We start from the raw sequence: 24,304 nt of genomic DNA, 5'->3' as shown, positions 1-24,304 counted from the left end.
GGGCTCGCGTGCATTGATGCACCGACACCTGTATACGTATTAGGAGGTCTCTGTCTAGAGACGACAACTCCTTGGACTTCTCCTCCGGGAGAAACCCTTTTTATCCTGTTCTGTGTCCAGAACCATACCCCGGAACAGTAGACGCGTCGTAGGAACCAGCTGCGACTTTGGAATATTCAGAATCCAGCCGTGCTGTTGTAGCACTTCCCGAGATAGTGCTACTCCGCCGAACAACTGCTCCCTGGACCTCGCCTTTAAAAGGAGATCGTCCAAGTACGGGATAATTATTTCGCCCATTACCTTGGTAAATACCTCTGTGCCGGGGACCGACCAACGGCAACGTCTGGAATTGGTAATGACAATCCTGTACCACAATTTTGAGGTACTCCTGGTGAAGAGGGTAAATAGGGACATGCAGGTAAGCATCCTTGATGTCCAGTGATACCATGAAATTCTCCAGGCTTGCAATAATCGCCCTGAGCGATTCCATTTTGAACTTGAACCTTCGTATATAAGTGTTCAAGACCTTCAATTTTAGAATGGGTCTCACCGAACCGTCTGGTTTCGGTACCACAACATTTTGGAATAGTAACCCCGGCCTTGTTGAAGGAGGGGTACCTTGATTTCACCTGCTGGAAGTACAGCTTGTGAATTTCCGCCAGTACTACCTTTCTCCGAGGGCAGCAGGCAAGGCTGATGTGAGGTAACGGCGAGGGGGAGTCGCCTCGAACTCCAGCCTGTATCCCTGTGATACTATTTGCAGAACCTAGGGATCCACCTGTGGGCAAGCCCACTGGTCCCTGAAGTTCCCGAGACGCGCCCCTACCGCACCTGTCTCCACCTGTGGAGCCCCAATGTCATGCGGTGGACTCAGAGGAAGCGGGGGAAGATTTTTGATCCTGGGAACTGGCTGCTGGTGCAGCTTTTTCCTTCTTCCCTTGTCTCTGTGCAGAAAGGAAGCGCCTTTGACCCGCTTGCTTTTCTGAAGCCGAAAGGACTGTACCTGAAAATACAGTGCTTTCTTAGGCTGTGAGGAAACCTGAGGTAAAAAATTTTCTTCCCAGCTGTTGCTGTGGATACGAGGTCCAAGAGACCATCCCCAAACAATTCCTCACCCTTATAAGGCAGAATCTCCATGTGCCTTTTATAGGCAGCATCACCTGTCCACTGCCGGGTTTCTAATACCCTCCTGGCAGAATGGACATTGCATTAATTCTGGATGCCAGCCGGCAAATATCCCTCTGTGCATCCTTTATATCTAAGACGACGTCTTTAATATGCTCTATGTTAGCAAACTATTATCCCTGTCTTAGAGTTTTAATATTATCTGACTGGGTATCAGACCACGCTGCAGCAGCACTATTTATGCTGAGGCAATTGCAGGTCTCAGTATATAACCTGAGTGTGTATATACAGACTTCAGGATAGCCTCCTGCTTTTTATCAGCAGGCTCCTTCAAGGTGGCCGTATCCTAAGACGGCAGTGCCACCTTTTTTGACAAACGTGTGAGCGCCTTATCCACCCTAAGGGATATCTCCCAACGTGACCTATCCTCTGGCGGGAAAGGGTACGCCATCAGTAACTTTTTAGAAATTACCAGTTTCTTATCGGGGGAACCACGCTACTTTACACACTTCATTCATTCATCTGATGGGGGAACAAAACACTGGCTGCTTTTTCTCCCCAAAAATAAAACCCCTTTTATGTGGTACTTGGGTTCATGTCAGAAATGCGTAACACATTTTTCATTGCCGAGATCATGTAACGGATGTTCCTAGTGGATTGTGTATATGTCTCAACCTCGTCGACACTGGAGTCAGACTCCGTGTCGACATCTGTGTCTGCCATCTGAGGTAACGGGCGATTTTTTGAGCCCCTGATGGCCTTTGAGACGCCTGGGCAGGCGCGGGCTGAGAAGCCGGCTGTCCCACCGCTGTTTTACGTCATCCAGCCTTCTATGTAAGGAGTTGACATTGTCGGTTAATACCTTCCACCTATCCATCCACTCTGGTGTCGGCCCCACAGGGGGCGACATCCCATTTATCGGCCTCTGCTCCACCTCCACGTAACCTTCCTCATCCCACATGTCGACACAGCCGTACCGACACACAGCACACACACAGGGAATGCTCTGACTGAGGACAGGACCCCACAGAGTCCTTTGGGGAGACAGAGAGAGAGAGTATGCCAGCACACACCAGAGCGCTATATAATGCAGGGATTAACACTATAACTGAGTGATTTTTCCCCCAATAGCTGCTTGTATAAACAATATTGCGCCTAAATTTTGTGCCCCCCTTAGTCCCTCGCTGCAGTGAGTCTGTTGCCAGCAGATCTCACTGTAAAATAAAAAACCTAAAATATACTTTCTTTCTAGGAGCTCAGGAGAGCCCCTAGTGTGCATCCAGCTCAGCCGGGCACAAGAATCTAACGGAGGTCTGGAGGAGGGTCTTAGTGGGAGGAGCCAGTGCACACCAGGTAGTCCTAAAGCTTTCTTTAGTTGTGCCCAGTCTCCTGCGGAGCCGCTAATCCCCATGGTCCTTACGGAGTCCCCAGCATCCACTTAGGACGTTAGAGAAAATAGGATTTTGGTACTTACCAGGTAAATCCTTTTCTTTGAATCCATAGGGGGCACTGGAGTACTCTTGGGGATATGGACGGTTCCGCAGGAACAAGGCACTGAATAAATTAAAATTTGGAACTACTCCTCCCCTCCATATCCCAGAGTACCTCAGTGTTTTTTTACTGAGCCGAACAGGAGCTATAGAGAGGTTGACAATGGAGAATTACATATAACGAAACGGACAACAATAAAGTTGACACATAACGTTACTGACAACTAACAGTTGACACCATAACCGATAGAACTTAATAATTTGAACCAGTCGGTGAGAGTGTGTTACCATAAGATTCTCTGAACTTACCACAAACCAGGTAAAACTGCTCTGGGTGGGCGTCCAGTACCCCCTATGGATTCAGTAAGTACCAAAATCCTATTTTCTTTTTCATCCACTAGGGGTCACTGGAGTACTCTTGGGACGTACCAAAGTTTCCCCCGTGGGCGGGAGAGCTGTTTGGCACCTGTAACACTAGGCGGCCAAAGCTAGATGCTGATGCCGCAAAAGTATCAAACTTGTAAAAGCGCACAAAAGTGTGCACTGAAGACCATGTAGCCGCACGGCAAAGCTGTGTCGTAGAAGCTCCACGACCAGCTGCCCATGACGTTCCCACAGAATGTGTGGAATGAGCTGTTACTGATGTAGGTGGCTGTAATCTAGCATGAAGGTAAGCCTGACGTATGGTCAGTTTTATCCACCTGGATAAGGTCTGCTTAGAAGCTGGCCAACCCATCTTGGCAGCATCGTAGAGAACAAACAACGTATCCGTCTTACGAACTGTAGACGTTCGGGATACATAAACTCGTAGTGCGCGTACCACATCCAAGGTTCCAGAATCTCCTGTTAACACAGGAACTACTATTGGTTGATTGATGTGAAAAGAGGACACTACTTTTGGTAGGAAAGCGGGATTCGTCCGAAGTTCCGCTCTGTCATCATGAAACACTAAATACGGTGGCTTGCATGACAAGGCACCCAAATCTGAAACACGCCTTGCCTAAGCTAAGGCTAGGAGAAAAATGTTTTCCAAGTGAGAAACTTAATATCCACTTGTTGTAAGGGTTCGAAATATAAAGACTGTAAGAAATCTAAAACCAGATTCAAGTCCCATGGCGCAGTAGGTGGAGTGAATGGAGGCTGTACTCTGAGGACACCTTGCAGAAAAGTGTGTACCCACAGCAATAGAGCCAATCTTCTTTGAAAGTAAATTGACAACGCAGATATCTGCACTTTTAGTGTGGATAAACGCAGACCTCCATCTAACCCCATCTGTAGAAATAACAAAAGACGGGATAACTTGAAAGATGAAGTTGGAAACTTCCTAGCTTCACACCAACCTATATAGGCACGCCAAATTCTAATAATGAGCTGCCGTAACCGGCTTCCTAGCTCGCAACATGGTTGGTATAACCGATTCTGGAATGCCCTCTCTTCTTAAGAGGGCTGTCTCAACAGCCACCCCGTCAAACGCAGCCGCGCTAAATCGGGGTAAAGGAACGGACCCTGTTGTAACAGGTCCGGACGTAGTGGGAGCGGCCAAGGATCGTCTGCGAGTAGTCCGCGGAGATCCGAGAACCAAGCTCTCCGAGGCCAATGAGGCGCCACTAGTATGACTGTGACGGACTCTTTTGATCCGTTTTAGCAACAGAGGGAGCAGCGGAAACGGTGGAAACAGATACACGAGGCTGTACGGCCACGTGATTGTGAGAGCATCCACCGCCACTGCCTTTGGATCTCTCGTTCTGGACACGTACTGGGACGTTTGGTGATTGTGGCGAGATGCCATCAGGTCCACTTGAGGCTAACCCCACCTCTGGATTTAATGCCCATTCTCCTGGATGAAAATCCCGACGGCTGAGATAATCCGCCTCCCAGTTGTCCACTCCCAGAATGAATACTGCCGACAATATCACTTGGTGATACTCGGCCCAATTGAGGATTCGAGCTACTTCCCGCATTGCCATGTGGCTTTTCGTTCCTCCTTGTTTGTTGATGTATGCGACCGCCGTCGCATTGTCTGACTGCACCTGTACAGTCTGAGCCCGAAGCATGTGCACTGCTTGTCGTAGCGCATTGTAAATTGGCCGGAGTTCCAGGACATTTATAGACAGCAATCTTTCGTGGTCCGCCCAGAGACCCTGGAGCTGATAATTTTGAACTACAGCTCCCCAACCTCTGAGACTCGCGTCCGCCGTGAGAATTATCCAATTCCAGGCGCCGAACCGTTTCCCTGCAGTTAGATTCTGTACTTTGAGCCACCAGAGTAGAGACACTCTGGCCCGAGGAGACAACCTCACCCTGCAGTGAATCTGCAGATGCGAGCCCGACCACTGTGCGAGCACATCCAGTTGAAAAGGACGTGAGTGAAGTCTTCCGAACTGAAGCGCTTCGAAAGCCGCCACCATTGTGCCAAAGAGGCGAATGCACAGATGAACCGAGACTGTGCGTGGCTTGAGCACTAATTGTACCAGATGACGAATGACCTGTACTTTCTGTTCTGGTAGGTAAATTCTTTGATTTACCGTATCGAGAATCATACCTAGGAATTGAAGTAGTTGAGACGGAATTAGATGTGATGTCTTGAAATTGACAATCCAACCGTGGTGAACCAGTACATTGTATGTTAGCAACGCCTGTTGGAGGAGGATTTGTTGAGACAGTGCTTTGAATAGCAAATCGTCTAAGTACGGAACTATTATCACTCCCAGGGATCTGAGATGAGCTATCATCACAGACATCACCTTGGTGAATACCCGAGGCGCTGACGAGAGGCCAAACGGTAAAGCCTGAAACTGGTAATGGTTCTGCCGTATTGCAAACCGCAAGAACCTCTGATGAGGTGGCCAAATCGGAATGTGTAAGTACGCATCCTTGAGATCCAGTGCAATCATGAATTCCTGTGGCTCTAGACCTGCAATTACTGACCGCAGAGATTCCATCTTGAATCTGTAGTAAGTGACGTACTGATTGAGACCCTTTAAGTTCAATATTGGCCTGACCGAGCCATCCGGCTTTGGTACCACAAACAGACTGAAATAATAACCCTGACCCTGTTGATGTACAGGGACCGGAATCAAAACTGCTGCATCCAGCAGAGACTGAATGGCAATCTGCAGAACCGCCTTCCTGTCGTCCGACACAGGCAGTCCTGTCTTGAAAAACCGCATTGGCGGGAGACAGTCAAACTCTATTTTGTAACCTTTTAAGACTAAATTGCGCATCCACCCATCTGTGGATGTCTGAAGCCACGCCAACTGGAACGTCTGAAGGCGTGCTCCCACAATTGGAGATCCGAGATGGGCTGGGAGCCCGTCATGCCACTGGCTTGCCGGTGACCTTAGAGTCCTGACGAATGGTGTTGGTTTGTTGGAAACCACGTCCCCGACCTCGTCTACCAGGTGTGGCCGTTCCTCTGCGACGCCCGCGAAAGGACTGGGGTCTAAAGGATTTGAACGCAGGTCAAGAATACCTCCTTCTAGGTACTGTTGGAGGCAATGGTAAGAAAACAGACTTTCCTCCCGTGGCCTCAGAAATCCATTTGTCCAATTCAGGACCAAACAACTTCTCGCCACCGTAAGGTAACGCTTCTATACCTCTTTTGACCTCCGCCTCCGCTTGCCAAGAACGCAGCCAGAGCGCTCGTCGTGCTGTAACTAGCGATGATGAAAGGCGAGAAGTGAGCTGACAGACGTCAGTAGAAGCATAGATAATCAGCAGCTTCCCAGATTTGATCAGCGAGAAGTATAAGGTGATCATCACTTAAGGCAGACTTGAGTTCTGTTATCCATACCATTAGCGCCTTAGTTACCCAAATGCCAACCAACCCAGGTCTAAGCAACACCCCTGCTGCTATATACATGGACTTTAGCATAGCTTCTATTTTACGGTCCGAAGGGTCCTTAAGCGTAGTAGCAGTTGGTACTGGTATGGTTAATTTCTTTGTAAGTTTAGACACAGACGAATCCACCAATGGCGGATTCTCCCATGTAGCTGTTACAGACTCTGGAAATGAGTAACTAGACTTAAATCTGTGAGGTATAGAAAACCGTTTATCCGGATTCTTTCGTGTTTCTAGTAACATCTTATTAAGAGATTCCGAAACAGGAACACACATTGGAGTTCTCTGTCGTTTAGTAAAGACGACCTCATCATTTGTCAGAGGCTCCTCAGTTTCTGTAAATTTCAGAGACTGACGCACCGCTCTGATGAGATTATCAATGCCCGGACTGTCAAAATCGTCACCATCTGACTGCTGGTCTACTTCGCCCTCCTCACCCTCATCTTGCGCAGTGAGGTCTGGCATAGAATCGTCAGAAGCAACATAGAAGAAACCGGTAAATTATAAGACAAATGAAACTTATCCCTTCTACCTAAAGAGGATTTGGACTTTTGGTAAGGCTGAGACCCCTCCGGTAGTTCTAGTGGTCTCACCCTAGACTCCGATCTTGCCGCCTCCCGCTCTTGCCGAGTGGCGGCCAATTTTGATTGCAATCCAGCCAGGACATCTACTAGCATAGCCCATGGAGGGTCCGGGGTTGAAATTGGCTTTGAACCCGGAGCGGAAATTGTATTTGTAGCAGAATTCACCAAACATACTGTACATGTGGTAGATCCATCCGGTAACACACTGTTACAGACCTTGCAGTGAAACGGCTTTTTAGTTTTTGCTGGTGTCTTACTCATTATGCCGACAGACAATACAAAGACAGACAACTTGCGCGACTCAGTAAATAGCACTAAGGTGTCTCTATAAATATATATTTGGCCAAGTGCAGTGCACGCCAGCAATATGAAATCTGATCCCAAAATACCCCTACGACCCTGCGCCTTCAATGGAGTAGAGATGTAGTACAGGAAATTGCTCCGTGTACCGCTCTCTATTACACGGAGCCGGGCTTACATATGCTGAAGAGGGAGCCGGGAAGCAACAGCGGGAGCAGGGGAGCGCGCTGCATAGAGCCGTGGAGTGGCCTATGCATGAAGAACGTGGCCGGCACGGCTCAGTGAGCGGCGGGAGGCAGCCGTAATCAGGTAGCGGCGGCGGGCGCTGGAAGCGGCGGCGGGAAGCAGCGGCGGGCGGCTCGCACACACACAGTGTCCCCACACAGCGGGGCGGCAGCGTGAGCTGACTGCCCCGTCCCAACATACCTGGACCCTGTGGTGAGGGCTATGGCAGGGCTTCTTCTGTAACCTCCGTCCAGCCTTTCCTGCAGGTAGTCCTGCACGTGGTTGTGAGGGAGCTCTTTCAGAGAGGCCCAACACGCCACAGCTGCTTGTAGCAGCTTCCACTATCCCGGACCCACGCCTATTGGAAGGGGGGAAGGGATGTGGAACAGTTGAAAAAATAAAAAAATAAAAAAAATAATCCAATAAGTGTGGATCAGCTCCACACAAGCCTTGCTACTGTGAGCACCGAAAAAACACTGAGGTACTCTGGGATATGGAGGGGAGGAGTAGTTCCAAATTTTAATTTATTCAGTGCCTTGTTCCTGCGGAACCGTCCATATCCCCAAGAGTACTCCAGTGACCCCTAGTGGAAGAAAAAGAAATAAGGTGCGAGTTACCCAGTGACAGCAACAACTGCTTAACAGGCGACTCCTGTAGGTTAATGGAATTAGGAAATTGAGTATTGCAGGCGTGTCTTAATTGTAGATAACGAAAAAAAAAAAAGTATTTGGAACTGGATGGTCTATCTGTAACTGCAAAAACTTTTTAAATAAAGGCCCAGCGTATAATTGCCCAATAGACGTAATACCCCACTTGCTCCATATTTCACGTAACTGCAGTCCCACTAACTCTTTAAATCTTCTTGTGGCACCTAGTGTGGTATCCGGGTCCCAGCCCTCCATCTGCATAAGGGCACTAAAGTGCCTCCACACCAATACAGCCTGTTTAAATAATGGTAAGTTAATCAAACCAATATTGTCAGCTAACAAACAATTCAAAGGTGCAAGTCCCGGAGTCATGTCAGAGGCCACCAGAGTAGGCAGAGCCAACCCCGTCTCATCCGTAATCCATTCGGATATATGATCCAGTTGAGCAGCATAATAATAAAGTTTAAATAAAGGCAGTGCCATGCCCCCTGATTCCCTCATGTAATTTCATCCTTACCCGTCTACTAGACCAAATAATAGAAGATAGTATGCCATCTATCCATTGTAACAATCTAATTTTACAGATAAAAGACAAATGTATCACATTGTGTTTAAACAATAAAAAGTAGTTGTACAATGCCATCATCTCAATAGTCTTTTGTTACAATATGATCCATATAAGCAAAACAGTTCATAGGTGCAGCGTAACATTTGTATTATGGATTTTAAGGCCAAACATTTTTGATGTGAGGCATGGAGTAGAGGTGGATTTATACCTTATGGGGCCTTAGGCAAGATACCGGTTTGGGACCCTCCTCCCTCAAACAATCCATAGCACTATATTTTTGCTGCTGATTGCAGGTGGCATCGGTAAAGAACCTTGGCGCGTGAACAGTTTACCGATAAATGCTTAGATGCACGTCGTGCATGGTTCACTAAACTAGATTACTTCATGAGAATGGAAGACTTGTTCCTCTCATCGATAGGCAAGTCTCGTGAATTCGATTCTACATGGTTCCCTTGGCTAGAATACAAGGCTTCCCAGGCCTACTTAGCCACTCCCTTGGTTAGTAGTTAATATCCCTATTTCTCTGTTCACATATCTCGTTAAGTGGTACTTCTCTTGCCCCCCTCTCTCTTTTTCTTCCTTCCTACTTCTCTTTGCTTCTTTCCCTGATGCCTACTGGCTTTCCTAATCTACTTCTCTTTTAGTTTTTATGTTCCTTATGTTAAAGCACACATTTTATTGTTGATGTACATTGCAGCCCTTTCGCAGGCATAGCACGGTCTCCCTGCGATATTGCATTAGAATATCTCTTGCTCTTCGGGTGTTATGCTCTATCCACCTGCCCACTCGGTATATATTGCCTGTGAGGGTTCCACACTTTTCTGCTGGTTTGCTATCCCTTCATCAGGCATTTGTACATTCAGATTTGTGAATGCTAGCTTTATTTATATTGGTGTTTCGGTATTTGTAATTGTGTTTGTGTTCTTTTTTTCTTTTTTCTTTGTTTATGTCTTTGAAAATCTTTAATAAAAACTGATTATACAAAAAAAAATGCTTAGATGCATGAACATCAGCATTGCGTACAAATCTAAATCAGGATCTAAATTTTTTGGAAGTAGGCTTAATACCTGTGTCACATGTAGAGTAAACTGACTGCCCACATACAGAGGATGAAACCATTTTGTGTGTCCAAACATTTTTTATCCTATCAAAAAAATCAAAGGGACTTTGAGTGTAGGGGCAGGTCCATGTGATGTCATGACATCACGCAGTAGTCGCGCAATACTCCTCTGGGAACATTTTGGGTGGCCAGGATATCTTTATGGGGCCCCTCGGGATCTGCTGGGCCCTAGGCAGGCGCCTAGTTTGCCTTGTGGAACATCTTCCTCTGGAGACCTGTGGAAAAGAACCTCCGAAGAGGAGGGACTAGAAATTCTATCTTGTACCCCACAAAGAGGATACTCTTTAACCAGGCATCTAACCAAGTTTGAAACTGAAGAAAATGCGCTACCCACCATAGGATCCCCTAAGTGGGTGGGTAAGCCATCATGCAGAAGGCTTTTCTGAAGTTCTGAAGATGATGTAATGGCCATGATTGATGGCTTTTTGTCAGACCAGACCTGCATCGATAGCTGCCTCACCAAGGTAAGTAGATGACACTTTGATATGCTCAACTAATTGACACAAACCTGCCAGCCATATACCAGAGTATAGACCTTCTATTAGTAGGTCTGTCCATTTTTCAACCACCTTATTGACCCAGTCACAGACCGAAATGGGCAGAAGGAAAGCTCCTGCAGCCTTCTAATTCGATTTAAGGGTAGATTCAAGTTAGCGATCAGAGAAAACTAGATCCACAAACCAGGATTAGTAGTATTTCTAACAACATAGAAACAGAGGGATCCAATAAGAGTGGGAATCCCCCTTAGATCTATCTGCAGATGGCAGAGGATAAAAAAAAGAAAAAAAAGAAGAAGCATCTTCAGATCTGGAACTCGCAATCTGGATGCACCCATGCTGTGAACAGCAGATAATTCTACTGAGAAGAGGGAAAGGTAACAGGTTGCTTACATTTCCTCTTGAAAAGAGGGACCTACTGAGCCTCTGAAGAATCAGAGTGTTGGATATACAAGACCTGGCGGACAGCCTTAATTAAGGGCATCAGTGGAATATTCAGGTTCAACTCCTCCAGATGATCATCCTTCCACTTAGATGAACCTTCTGAATTTGATTTCTCCCATGAAGAAAGAATAGCTGGTGGTCTCCGCTTTTGAAGTCCACTCTACTTGGATGCCTCACCTGAACGAATCTAAAGGAAAGGTTAAGTAGTCTTTCTAGGGATGAAGAGACTAGCATCAAGTCTTGTACCGAGTATAGGGTGGTGCAGAGGCACCAGACAAAGCAGGCAAAGTGGGGCACACAAGCTTCATATCAGCCAACTGTTGCAACACCTGATACGAGGCTGACATGGCGTGTCCACAGATGGGGATGCATTTGCAGGAGCTGCGCCACTCTGACCCTCTGCAGAACATGACTCACAAACTGACTCCCAGTCTGACCATGGATGAGGAAATTTGGTGCTACAAGCAAAAACTTTTTGTACAGCACAACCCTATTCAGGGAGTGACATGCCTTTTGCCTTGCCTAGAATTAATGGTGAAAGGGTAGGAAATACAAATAGGAGCAATATTCAAACACACACAGCACAATGCAGCATGAAGTTATGAATATAGAGAGTAAACAAATTACATACAATACTGACAGAAGTGCACCAGCAGCCGATAATACACTAAGCTCAGCTATGAGCAGAGTGTTAGACAGTACCACGAACTAACAGTCTAACTGAACTAACCAGGTCCCTTACTGGCTGACTACCTGTTGCAGAGGTGATGACAAACACACTGAGACTGCAGGGTGATGACAATAACATTGAGATTGCATACATAACACCCCCACAGAGAATTCCCAAAAACCCACCACCATATAGAAGGAGAGGAGGATAGAAAATGAGTAGCCGTAGCCAGAATCAGGCGCTGCGGACTGCCCTGTAAATGGGAGCATTTCCCCTCTAGAGGGAACTCCAATGACAACCTATCAGTGAACGCTACCTAGTAAGTAGCTGTCTCTAAGCCCCTCCCCTTCTAACAGGCTGGTCTGCAGCTTATGTAAAAAACGCCCGGCTCCATCAAGTACTTAAAACTAGACTGATGTCAGGTATAAAGGAGCGGAGCCTATTCAAATAATTTAAGATTTAAAGTGCCAGGCTCCACACACCACCATGTATACCCCAGCATCGTCCAGTGTCTCCTAGTGGAGCAAGGAGAAACCTAGAATGTAGAAGCGCACACCAATAGGGAACAAATGCAACAATACATCTCATATCATGATATTGTACAGCTGACATGGTTCATACACACACTGTTGCAACGTGTAGTTACAGCTCATTGGGTCCTTTTGGGGAAAGAGCACTATATAAAAAATAAGATTTTACTTACCGGTAAATCTATTTCTCGTAGTCCGTAGAGGATGCTGGGACTCCGTAAGGACCATGGGGAATAGACGGGCTCCGCAGGAGATCGGGCACTTTAAGAAAGCTTTGGACTCTGGGTGTGCACTGGCTCCTCCCTCTATGCCCCTCCTCCAGACCTCAGTTAGGGAAACTGTGCCCAGAGGAGATGGACAGTACGAGGAAGGATTTTTGTAAATCTAAGGGCGAGATCCATACCAGCCACACCAATCACACCGTATAACTTGTGATACACTACCCAGTCAACAGTATGAACAACAACATAGCCTCGGTTAAACCGAGAAACTATAACATAACCCTTATGTAAGCAACAACTATATACAAGTCTTGCAGAAGAAGTCCGCACTTGGGACGGGCTACGAGAAACAGATTTACCGGTAAGTAAAATCTTATTTTCTCTAACGTCCTTGAGGATGCTGGGACTCCGTAAGGACCATGGGGATTTTACCAAAGCTTCCAAACGGGCGGGAGAGTGCGGATGACTCTGCAGCACCGATTGAGCAAACATGAGGTCCTCCTCAGCCAGGGTATCAAACTTGCAGAACTTTGCAAAGGTGTTTGAACCCAACCAAGTAGCAGCTCGGTACAATTGCAATGCCGAGACCCCTCGGGCAGCCGCCCAAGAAGAGCCCACTTTCCTAGTGGAATGGGCCTTAACCGATTTAGGCAATGGCAAACCTGCCGTAGAATGCGCCTGCTGAATCGTATTACAGATCCAGCGAGCAATAGTCTGCTTTGAAGCAGGAGCGCCAACCTTGTTGGCCGCATACAGAACAAACAGAGCTTCAGTCTTCCTGATTCTAGCCGTTCTGGTCACATAAATCTTCAATGCCCTGACCACATCCAGGGACTCGGAATACTCCAAGTCCCGTGTAGCCACAGGCACGACAATAGGTTGGTTCACATGAAAAGATGAGACCACTTTTGGCAGAAAGTGAGGACGAGTCCTCAACTCTGCCCTATCCACGTGAAAAACCAAGTATGGGCTTTTATGTGATAAAGCCGCCAATTCTGAAACACGTCTTGCCGAAGCCAATGCCAACAACATGACCACTTTCCACGTGAGGTATTTCAACTCCACAGTTTTGAGTGGTTCAAACCAAGGTGACTTGAGGAAACGTAACACCACGTTAAGATCCCGCGCTTACATGGCCTTCCGCCCAGCGTAGAATCCTGGTCGCTTCTGCCATGGCCACTCTGCTCCTCGTTCCGCCTTGGCGGTTTATATGAGCCACTGCCGTGACATTGTCTGACTGAATCAGAACCGTTTTTTCCCGAAGCAATTCCTCCGCTTGACGCAGGGCGTTGTATATGGCCCTCAACTCCAGGATGTTGATGTGAAGACAAGTCTCTAGATTAGACCAAAGACCTTGGAAATGTCTTCCCAGTGTGACTGCTCCCCAGCCTCGGAGGCTTGCGTCTGTGGTCACCAGGACCCAGTCCTGAATGCCGAACCTGAGACCCTCTAGTAGGTGAGCACTGTGCAGCCACCACAGGAGAGATACCCTGGTCCTGGGAGACAGGGTGATCCTTCGATGCATTTGTAAATGGGACCCGGACCACTTGTCCAAGAGGTCCCATTGAAAAGTCCTCGCATGGAACCTGCCGAAAGGGATGGCTTCGTATGAAGCCACCATCTTCCCCAGGACCCGCGTGCAATGATGCACTGAAACCTGTTTTGGTTTTAATAGGTTCCTGACCAGGGCTATTAGCTCCTTAACCTTTTCGACCGGAAGAAAAACCTTTTTCTGGTCTGTGTCTATTATAAGGCCCAAAAAAGTTAGACGCGTTGTAGGGACTAGCTGGGACTTCGGTATATTGAGAATCCAGCCGTGTAACTGCAACGTCTTCATGGACAGAGACACGCTGTCCAGCAACTTCTCCCGAGATCTCGCCTTTATGAGGAGATCGTCCAAGTATGGGATAATTGTGACCCCCTGCCTGCGCAGGAGCACCATCATTTCCGCCATTAGCTTGGTGAAAATTCTCGGGGCCGTGGACAGCCCAAACGGCAACGTCTGAAATTGGTAGTGACAGTCCTGCACTTCAAATCTCAGGAACGCCTGATGAGGGGGGAATACCGGAACATGAAGGTAAGCATCCTTTATGTCCAGGGACACCATCCAATCCCCCCCCCCCCCTCCAGGCTGGCGATGACCGCCCTGAGTGATTCCATTTTGAACTTGAACCTCTTCAAGTACAGGTTCAGGGATTTTAGGTTTAAAATGGGTCTGACCGAACCGTCCGGTTTCGGGACCACAAACAGGGTTGAGTAATATCCCTCTCCTTGCTGGAGATGAGGAACTGTGACAATCACCTGTTGAATCGGCGTCTCCCGTCCACTGTCGGGTCCACAAGACCCTCCTAGCAGAAATAGACATAGCATTTATTCTGGAGCTTAATAAACAAATGTCTCTCTGAGCATCTCTCATATACAAGGCAGCATCTCTGATATGCTCTATGGTCATTTGAATGGCATCCCTATCTAAGGTGTCAATCTCCGTAGATAAGGAATCTGCCCATGCCACAACCGCACTACAAACCCAGGCCGACGCCATAGCCGGTCTAACAATAGTACCTGAATGAGTGTAAATGTGCTTCATGGTAATTTCCTGCCTGCGATCAGCAGGATCCTTGAGGGAAGCCGTATCCTGAGAAGGCAGTACCACCTTTTTGGACAAGCGTGTCAGCGCCTTGTCTACTTTAGGCGAAGATTCCCATCGTATCCTATCCGTTTGTGGAAAAAGATAAGCCATAAGAATCCTTTTGGGAACTTGTGGTCTCCTATCCGGAGATTCCCAAGCCTTTTCGCACAATTCACTCAGTTCAAATGAGGACGGAAAGGTGACTTCAGGCTTTTTCCCTTTATACATGTGTACCCTCGTGTCAGGGACAGGGGGTTCCTCAGTAATATGCAAAACCTCTTTAATGGCAATGAGCATGTACCGAATACCTTTTGCCACCCTCGGCTGTAATTTTGCATCTTCATAGTCGACACTAGAGTCAGTATCCGTGTCGGTATCCGTGTCATCGATCTGGGATATGGTGCGCTTCTGAGACCCCGAAGGGCCTGGCGCCACAGGGACAGGCATGGACTGGCTACCCGACTGATCCCTAGCTTCAGCCTTGTCTAACCTTTTATGCAATAGAAAGAAAATTTATTGAAAGCGCTGTCCAGTTTTAAGGAAACTTTTATTTAAAACATTAAATCACCAAAACTATATGCATTCACAATTAAAAACCAATCCAAAGGTTCTCTATATATAAGAGATCCAGCTAACCGATAGACATCATAGTATTCCAAAGCTTTTATGTCTTTGTAATACTTAGTTGTAACACAGCTGTGCACAGTGGATACAATTCAAATGTAGCAGATGCACCTTATTATACAGCAACAGTTATATCAATAGCTCATATATGGGTAATTATGTAATTTTCTCCCACACTGGGCATCAATACACAATCAACAGCCTTTAAATATAAAAGACAACCCCTTAAGGGTTATGTAATTAATAAAACACAATCCCAGACATATCTAGAGAAATATATATTAACTTAAATCCTCCCGCTGGGATAGTAGTATAAAACAAGTTTTAGCACTTTCGCTGGAGATAAGCACTCTGCATTTATGAATGGAACAGTTACTCCGCCAGTTAATTATTCTCCTCACCGGGAGTGCTCAAAACCGGATAATTAGAATAGTCTCTCACGGGCGTCCCCGTGTATAATTTTTAGCAGAGTATATAATTCGGCTCCTTTAGTATTAATTCACGTGCTCCCCAGTGTCAGTGATACTCCGTATTTGGGCTGTATGACAGTTAGGATCAAATTGTATCTCAACACTAGTATCCGCGGTTGCGCCTCCTGCCAGGCGTTGGACTCTGTCCTGTAAATCACTCTGCCGCCTCACTGCCGTTGATGGTCCGGCAACCACCTCACGATACCCGGCAGGATAGTAGCGGCGGCTATGCCTCCCGTCTGATGTTAGCCTCCGTTCTTTGCGGCACCTTGCTGCCGCTTGAGATCTTATTAGCCCGCCTCCCGCTGTTCGAATCACATTACCAGCGTTTGGCTGTGGTGGCTGTAATAGGCCCTCGGGGCCGTCGGCTTCACTCTCAGCTGGGCTAATGATAGCGGATCCGCTTATATTATCAGGAACGTTGCCCGTAATATGGACTTGTGTGCCGCTTCTGGATACTAGTGTACAGAAGATTCTTCTGAGGAAACAGCCGCTGCTATTTGGCTGAGAAACGTGTCAAGAGTTACTCCTAAACAGCGTGGACACTAGTATCCAGAAGCATGGACACAAGTCCATATTACGGGCACGTTCCTGATAATATAAGCGGACCCGCTATCATTAGCCCAGCTGAGAGTGAAGCCGACGGCCCCGAGGGCCTATTACAGCCACCACAGCCAAACGCTGGTAATGCGATTCGAACAGCGGGAGGCGGGCTAATAAGATCTCAAGTGGCAGCAAGGTGCCGCAAAGAACGGAGGCTAACATCAGACGGGAGGCATAGCCGCCGCTACTATCCTGCCGGGTATCGTGAGGTGGTTGCCGGACCATCAACGGCAGTGAGGCGGCAGAGTGATTTACAGGACAGAGTCCAACGCCTGGCAGGAGGCGCAACCGCGGATACTAGTGGTGAGATACAATTTGATCCTAACTGTCATACAGCCCAAATACTGAGTATCACTGACACTGGGGAGCACGTGAATTAATACTAAAGGAGCCGAATTATATACTCTGCTAAAAATTATACACGGGGACGCCCGTGGGAGACTATTCTAATTATCCGGTTTTGAGCACTCCCGGTGAGGAGAATAATTAACTGGCGCAGTAACTGTTCCATTCATAAATGCAGAGTGCTTATCTCCAGCGAAAGTGCTAAAACTTGTTTTATACTACTATCCCAGCGGGAGGATTTAAGTTAATATATATTTCTCTAGATATGTCTGGGATTGTGTTTTATTAATTACATAACCCCTAAGGGGTTGTCTTTTATATTTAAAGGCTGTTGATTGTGTATTGATGCCCAGTGTGGGAGAAAATTACATAATTACCCATATATGAGCTATTGATATAACTGTTGCTGTATAATAAGGTGCATCTGCTACATTTGAATTGTATCCACTGTGCACAGCTGTGTTACAACTAAGTATTACAAAGACATAAAAGCTTTGGAATACTATGATGTCTATCGGTTAGCTGGATCTCTTATATATAGAGAACCTTAGGATTGGTTTTTAATTGTGAATGCATATAGTTTTGGTGATTTAATGTTTTAAATAAAAGTTTCCTTAAAACTGGACAGCGCTTTCAATAAATTTTCTTTGTATTGCTATTAATTATTGGGAATCAACACCCCAAGTATTTGAGAGCAGCAGTTCGTTTTAAGAGGAATTAAATTAATGGTAAAAAGTTTTGTGGGAACTGGATAACTGACACATACAATTTAGCCTAGCGCTTTCTTATATTTTGGTATTCTTTTATGCAATAGATTGACATTTGCATTCAAGACATTCAGCATATCCACCCATTCCGGTGTCGGTGTTGCCGACGGCGACATGACATTCAAGCACTCCCCCTCCACATTAAGCGAGCCTTCCTCGTCAAACATGTCGACACACGTGTACCGACACACTTCACACACACAGGGAACCTCTTTTCTGAAGACCGTATCCCCTTCAAGGCCCTTTGGAGAGACAGAGAGAGAGTATGCCAGCACACACCCCAGCGCAATGACCCTGGAGACCAACACAAAATGTTTTCCCCCCAGCAGCGCTGTATAATATGTTATCCGCCAATTATGTGCCCCCCCCCTCTCTTTTAAACACCCCTTCACCGTGTGTAAGCAGGGGAGAGTCCGGGTAGCTTCCTCTCAGCGGTGCTGTGGAGAGAAAATGGTGCTGGTGAGTGCTGAGGGAGAAGCCCCGCCCCCTCGGCGGCGGGCTTCTGTCCCGCTCAAACTTACTAAAATATGGCGGGGGCTCTTTTATATACATGTACAGTGCCCACCTGTACATGTATATTGTCTTTTGCCATAATAGAGGTGTTATATTGCTGCCCAGGGCGCCCCCCCCCTGCGCCCTTACAGTGACCGGAGTATGTGAGGTGTATGGGAGCAATGACGCACAGCTGCAGTGCTGTGCGTTACCTCAGTGAAGCTGAAGGCTTCTGCCGCCTGACATCTTCTGACTTCGGTTCTTCTGGCTCTGTGAGGAGAACGGCGGCGCGGCTCTGGGGGTGGACGCCCAGTAAGAACCTGTGTTCACCCCCTCTGGAGCTAATGGTGTCCAGTAGCCGAGGAAGCAGAGCCCATCTTAGACAGAGCCCCTCTCTCCTCAGTCCCTCGATGCAGGGAGCCTGTTGCCAGCAGTGCTCCCTGTAAAAAAGTAGAAAAAAATCCAAACAAAAATGCTTCTAGGCAGAGAACTCAGGAGAGCTCTCTGCAGTGCCCCCATCTTGCTCTGGGCACAGTGTAAAACTGAGGTCTGGAGGAGGGGCATAGAGGGAGGAGCCAGTGCACACCCAGAGTCCAAAGCTTTCTTAAAGTGCCCTATCTCCTGCGGAGCCCGTCTATTCCCCATGGTCCTTACGGAGTCCCAGCATCCTCAAGGACGTTAGAGAAAATAAGAATTTACTTACCGATAATTCTATTTCTCGGAGTCCGTAGTGGATGCTGGGGTTCCTGAAAGGACCATGGGGAATAGCGGCTCCGCAGGAGACAGGGCACAAAAAGTAAAGCTTTAGGATCAGGTGGTGTGCACTGGCTCCTCCCCCTATGACCCTCCTCCAAGCCTCAGTTAGGATACTGTGCCCGGACGAGCGTACACAATAAGGAAGGATTTATGAATCCCGGGTAAGACTCATACCAGCCACACCAATCACACTGTACAACCTGTGATCTGAACCCAGTTAACAGTATGATAACAGCGGAGCCTCTGAAAGATGGCTCACAACAATAATAACCCGATTTTTGTAACTATGTACAAGTATTGCAGATAATCCGCACTTGGGATGGGCGCCCAGCATCCACTACGGACTCCGAGAAATAGAATTATCGGTAAGTAAATTCTTATTTTCTCTATCGTCCTAGTGGATGCTGGGGTTCCTGAAAGGACCATGGGGATTATACCAAAGCTCCCAAACGGGCGGGAGAGTGCGGATGACTCTGCAGCACCGAATGAGAGAACTCCAGGTCCTCCTTAGCCAGGTTATCAAATTTGTAGGATTTTACAAACGTGTTTGCCCCTGACTAAATAGCCGCTCGGCAAAGTTGTAAAGCCGAGACCCCTCGGGCAGCCGCCCAAGATGAGCCCACCTTCCTTGTGGAATGGGCATTTACATATTTTGGCTGTGGCAGGCCTGCCACAGAATGTGCAAGCTGAATTGTATTACACATCCAACTAGCAAAAGTCTGCTTAGAAACAAGAGCACCCAGTTTGTTGGGTGCATACAGGATAACAGCAAGTCAGTTTTCCTGACTCCAGCCGTCCTGGAACCTATATTTTCAGGGCCCTGACCACATCTAGCAACTTGGAGTCCTCCAAGTCCCTAGTAGGCGCAAGACACCACAATAAGCTGGTTCAGGTGAAACACTGACACCACCTTAGGGAGAGAACTGGGGACGAGTCCGCAGCTCTGCCCTGTCCGAATGGACAAACAGATATGGGCTTTTTTGAGAAAAAAACCACCAATTTGACACTCGCCTGGTCCAGGCCAGGTCCAAGAGCATGTTCACTTTTCATGTGAGATGCTTCAAATCCACAGATTTGACTGGTTTTAAACCAATGTGTTTTGAGGAATCCCAGAACTACGTTGAGATCCCACAGTGCCACTGGAGGCACAAAAGGGGGTTGTATATGCAATACTCCCTTGACAAACTTCTGGACTTCAGGAACTGAAGCCAATTCTTTCTGGAAGAAAAATCGACAGGGCCGAAATTTGAACCTTAATGGACCCCAATTTGAGGCCCATAGACACTCCTGTTTGCAGGAAATGCAGGAATCGACCGAGTTGAAATTTCTTCGTGGGGCCTTCCTGGCCTCACACCACGCAACATATTTTCGCCACATGTGGTGATAATGTTGTGCGGTCACCTCCTTTCTGGCTTTGACCAGGGTAGGAATGACCTCTTCCTGAATGCCTTTTCCCTTAGGATCCGGCGTTCCACCGCCATGCCGTCAAACGCAGCTGCGGTAAGTCTTGGAACAGACATGGTACTTGCTGAAACAAGTCCCTTCTTAGCGGCAGAGGCCATAAGTCCTCTGTGAGCATCTCTTGAAGTTCCGGGTACCAAGTCCTTCTTGGCCAATCCGGAGCCATGAGTATAGTTCTTACTCCTCTACGTCTTATAATTCTCAGTACCTTAGGTATGAAAAGCAGAGGATGGAACACATACACCGACTGGTACACCCACGGTGTTACCAGAACGTCCACAGCTATTGCCTGAGGGTCTCTTAACCTGGCGCAATACCTGTCCCGTTTTTTGTTCAGACGGGACGCCATCATGTCCACCTTTGGTAATTCCCAACGGTTTACAATCATGTGGAAAACTTCCCCATGAAGTTCCCACTCTGCCGGGTGGAGGTCGTGCCTACTGAGGAAGTCTGCTTCCCAGTTTCCATTCCCGGAATGAAACACTGCTGACAGTGCTATCACATGATTTTCCGCCCAGCGAAAAGTCCTTGCAGTTTTTGCCACTGCCCTCCTGCTTCTTGTGCCGCCCTGTCTATTTACGTGGGCGACTGCCGTGATGTTTTATCCCACTGGATCAATACCGGCTGACCTTGAAGGAGAGGTCTTGCTAAGCTTAGAGCATTATAAATTTACCCTTAGCTATATTTATGTGGAGAAAAGTCTCCAGACTTGATCACACTCCCTGGAAATTTTTTCCTTGTGTGACTGCTCCCCAGCCTCTCGGGCTGGCCTCCGTGGTCACCAACATCCAAAACTGAATGTCGAATCTGCGGCCCTCTAGAAGATGAGCACTCTGTAACCACCACAGGAGAGACACCCTTGTCCTTGGATATAGGGTTATCCGCTGATGCATCTGAAGATGCGATCCGGACCATTTGTCCAGCAGATCCCACTGAAAAGTTCTTGCATGAAATCTGCCGACTGGAATTGCTTCGAAGGAAGTCACCATTTTTTTACCATGGCCCTTGTGCAATGATGCACTGATTTTAGGAGGTTCCTGACTAGCTCGGATAACTCCCTGGCTTTCTCTTCCGGGAGAAACACCTTTTTCTGGACTGTGTCCAGAATCATCCCTAAGCACAGGAGACTTGTTGTCGGGATCAGCTGTGATTTTGGAATATTTAGAATCCACCCCTGCTGTTGTAACAGTATCTGAGATAGTGCTACTCCGACCTCCAACTGTTCCCTGGACTTTGCCCTTATCAGGAGATCGTCCAAGTAAGGGATAATTAAGACGCCTTTTCTTCGAAGAAGAACCATCATTTCGGCCATTACCTTGGTAAAGACCCGGGGTGCCGTGGACAATCCAAACGGCAGCGTCTGAAACTGATAGTGACAGTTCTGTACCACGAACCTGAGGTACCCTTAGTGATAAGGGCAAATTTGGGACATGGAGGTAAGCATCCCTGATGTCTCGGGACACCATATAGTCCCCTTCTTCCCGGTTCGTTATCACTGCTCTGAGTGACTCCATCTTGATTTGAACCTTTGTAAGTGTTCAAATTTTTTTAGATTTAGAATAGGTCTCACCTAGCCTTCTGGCTTCAGTACCACAATATAGTGTGGAATAATACCCCTTTTCTTGTTGTAGGAGGGGTAATTTAATTATCACCTGCTGGGAATACAGCTCGTGAATTTTTTTCCCATACTGCCTCCTTGTCGGAGGGAGACCTTGGTAAAGCAGACTTCAGGAGCCTGCGCAGGGGAAACGTCTCGACATTCCAATCTGTACCCCTGGGATACTACTTGTAGGATCCAGGGGTCCTGTACGGTCTCAGCGTCATGCTGAGAGCTTGTCAGAAGCGGTGGAACGCTTCTGTTCCTGGGAATGGGCTGCCTGCTGCAGTCTTCTTCCCTTTCCTCTATCCCTGGGCAGATATGACTCTTATAGGGACGAAAGGACTGAAGCTGAAAAGACGGTGTCTTTTTCTGCAGAGATGTGACTTAGGGTAAAAAACGGTGGATTTTCCAGCAGTTGCCGTGGCCACCAGGTCCGATGGACCGACCCCAAATAACTCCTCTTCCTTTATACGGCAATACACCTTTGTGCCGTTTGGAATCTGCATCACCTGACCACTGTCGTGTCCATAAACATCTTCTGGCAGATATGGACATCGCACTTACTCTTGATGCCAGAGTGCAAATATCCCTCTGTGCATCTCGCATATATAGAAATGCATCCTTTAAATGCTCTATAGTCAATAAAATACTGTCCCTGTCAAGGGTATCAATATTTTTAGTCAGGGAATCCGACCAAGCCACCCCAGCTCTGCACATCCAGGCTGAGGCGATCGCTGGTCGCAGTATAACACCAGTATGTGTGTATATACTTTTTATGATATTTTTCCAGCCTCCTGTCAGCTGGCTCCTTGAGGACGGCCCTATCTATAGACGGTACCGCCACTTGTTCTGATAAGCGTGTGAGCGCCTTATCCACCCTAAGGGGTGTTTCCCAACGCGCCCTAACTTCTGGCGGGAAAGGGTATACCGCCCATATTTTCTATCGGGGGGAACCCACGCATCATCACACACTTCATTTAATTTATCTGATTCAGGAAAAACTACGGTAGTTTTTTCACATCCCACATAATACCCTCTTTTGTGGTACTTGTAGTATCAGAAATATGTAACACCTCCTTCATTGCCCTTAACGTGTGGCCCTAATAAGGAATACGTTTGTTTATTCACCGTCGACACTGGATTCAGTGTCCCTGTCTGTGTCTGTGTCGACCGACTAAAGTAAACGGGCGTTTTAAAACCCCTGACGGTGTTTTTGAGACGTCTGGACCGGTACTAATTGTTTGTCGGCCGTCTCATGTCGTCAACCGACCTTGCCGCGTGTTGACATTATCACGTAATTCCCTAAATAAGCCATCCATTCCGGTGTCGACTCCCTAGAGAGTGACATCACCATTACAGGCAATTGCTCCGCCTCCTCACCAACATCGTCCTCATACATGTCGACACACACGTACCGACACACAGCACACACACAGGGAATGCTCTGATAGAGGACAGGACCTACTAGCCCTTTGGAGAGACAGAGGGAGAGTTTGCCAGCACACACCAAAAACGCTATAATTATATAGGGACAACCTTATATAAGTGTTTTCCCTTATAGCATCTTTTTTATATATTTCTAACGCCAAATTAGTGCCCCCCCTCTCTGTTTTAACCCTGTTTCTGTAGTGCAGTGCAGGGGAGAGCCTGGGAGCCTTCCCTCCAGCCTTTCTGTGAGGGAAAATGGCGCTGTGTGCTGAGGAGATAGGCCCCGCCCCTTTTTCGGCGGCCTCGTCTCCCGCTCTTAACGGATTCTGGCAGGGGTTAAATATCTCCATATAGCCCCCGGAGGCTATATGTGAGGTATTTTTAGCCAAATTAGGTTTTCATTTGCCTCCCAGGGCGCCCCCCTCCCAGCGCCCTGCACCCTCAGTGACTGCCGTGTGAAGTGTGCTGAGAGGAAATGGCGCACAGCTGCAGTGCTGTGCGCTACCTTTTGAAGACTGAGGAGTCTTCTGCCGCCGATTCTGGACCTCTTCTCGTTTCAGCATCTGCAAGGGGGCCGGCGGCGAGGCTCCGGTGACCATCCAGGCTGTACCTGTGATCGTCCCTCTGGAGCTAATGTCCAGTAGCCAAGAAGCCAATCCATCCTGCACGCAGGTGAGTTCACTTCTTCTCCCCTAAGTCCCTCGTTGCAGTGATCCTGTTGCCAGCAGGACTCACTGTAAAATAAAAAACCTAAGCTAAACTTTTCTAAGCAGCTCTTTAGGAGAGCCACCTAGATTGCACCCTTCTCGGCCGGGCACAAAAATCTAACTGAGGCTTGGAGGAGGGTCATAGGGGGAGGAGCCAGTG

At 47.6% G+C, this 24,304-nt stretch overlaps 1 protein-coding gene across 1 annotated transcript in view; it reads right to left on the bottom strand.

Annotated features, from left to right (window-relative positions):
• Positions 1-24,304, bottom strand: part of ERCC5 (ERCC excision repair 5, endonuclease) — a 188,708-nt gene that overhangs the window by 46,901 nt on the left and 117,503 nt on the right. The window lies entirely within an intron of this gene.

Source organism: Pseudophryne corroboree, chromosome 2, assembly GCF_028390025.1.
Source record: "Pseudophryne corroboree isolate aPseCor3 chromosome 2, aPseCor3.hap2, whole genome shotgun sequence".
In the NCBI taxonomy this organism is placed as follows: Eukaryota; Metazoa; Chordata; class Amphibia; order Anura; family Myobatrachidae; genus Pseudophryne; species Pseudophryne corroboree.
Note: the sequence above shows the minus strand (reverse complement) of the source record. Positions and strands in the feature narration are given on the sequence as shown.